Raw genomic sequence first — 1,875 nt, forward strand, 5'->3', positions numbered from 1 at the left:
AAAAAACAAATCATTGCAATGGCCATGGGTCCTAGGAGGTTATCTCCAGAGATAATTTAAGCCCTCAGTTGCATTTCAACATACATAATCATTATAAAGATTGATATGAAAAATGCACTATTTGTCTAAAATTACAACACATATATATTTTATTTGATAATTTACAGAAAGTTTCTTATGCTTACAACTATGCTATTAATAACTATGCCCACTTGTTCCCATTTACTAAATAAGGAGATAGGTTGAGCAGGATTAACTGACAATCAAAACAGAGTTTTATTGTTGTTGTTTCGGTGCTCAGGGTTGAACCTGAGACCTCATGCATCTAAACCAATGCTCTACCACTGACCTAGACCCCAGCCCACAAACACAGATTTTAAGTGGCAGAATCAGGACTTAAAGTGAGGGCTGGAGCTCCACATAGACAAATTAGCATTAATGATATACACACATACACGCACGCACGCACACACGCACACACACACACACACACACACATACTTTTAAAATAAGTAGCTTTTGTATCTGTATATACAAAATAGGATAGATATACAACTACTTTGTCTTAAGAAGAAAGATTTGTACTAATAGTGTTCGGACAGGATATCATGTCTGCATCTTGTACTATGAATAACCACTGTGAAGACAACCATGTGCAATGTATTAATTATTGAAGCTGTCCTACTAATTGGTTTTGAAACTGTCTCATTGCTATTTCTCAATTTATTTTTTATTTTTTATTTTTTGTGGAAGCAAGGATTGAACTCAGGCCCTTGTGTTTGCCAGGCAAGCACTTACTCTATTGAGCCATCTCCCCAGCCCCTTATCAGCAGGCCTTCGTTCCCTGGCAGTGTCTTCACTCTTCCAACACTGTACTGATACTTTCCCTTTGATTAACCTTTCCTATGGCTTATCTCAACTTTTTTCTCAAGTAGGCCTTGACATTTGGACTTCTGTGTCTTGCTTTACATAACTCGGCTTTAGCAAAATGCCTTCCAAAAGATGACAATTGTGACTCTTATTCCTCCTTCTCACTAGAGATCGGAAAAACCTTGGGTGTGAATTAGCACCTAGGCATCCTTTGTATAGCCTACAGAATAGACAAGGTGACATGCAACACAACAAAGACTCTCCTACCTCTCTCCTATTTTTTTTATTACTAAGACAGAATTTCAACATATTTAATTAACCTAATTGTCTTTTATTTGCAATTCATGAACTAGGTCACATCTGAACAAAAAATAGAGGGCTGCTATACTAAACATGTTGGAATAGTTTATTTTTATACATTAGCATGAATAGGAACAAAGGAACAGCATAATACCAAAAGAAAGAATAGCTAACATCAGATTTTATCAAGTTATTTTCTTATAAGGAATTAAGTAAGGCAGAGGGGACTGCCTTATTACAGCTAAAACTAGCCTGCTTGAGGCTTTGACGTGTATCCTCTCCTGCTTTCTAGAAAGGTCAGGTAAACATCTTAGTTCTAGTTTGGTGACATGGAACTTTTGTTTTGTTTTGTCGAGACAAGGTCTGTCTATATAGTTTAGCTTGCTTCAGACTCACTGTGTAACCCAAGCTGGCCTTGAGCTCATAGCAATCACAGCCTCCCAAGGGTTGGGATTCCAGGCGTGTGCCTCTAAACCTGGCCTGGTGACATGAAATTTGAACATGAATGACTTCATTTTCATTTGATCTATTGTGGTCTAGTGTAGGAGCTCAGTCCAAATCAATAACCTACTGTAAATTTTATCTAACAAGTGCATCTTGACTAAATCTTTGATAACAACTCTATCATCTTTAATGAACAGAAGTCTTCTTTATGTAAAAAAGTTCACAAAACTTCAAGTGTTGACATTGGGTTTTTTTATTTGT

The sequence above is a fragment of the Octodon degus genome, unplaced genomic scaffold, assembly GCF_000260255.1.
Source record: "Octodon degus isolate 3935 unplaced genomic scaffold, OctDeg1.0 scaffold00086, whole genome shotgun sequence".
Classification (NCBI taxonomy): domain Eukaryota; kingdom Metazoa; phylum Chordata; class Mammalia; order Rodentia; family Octodontidae; genus Octodon; species Octodon degus.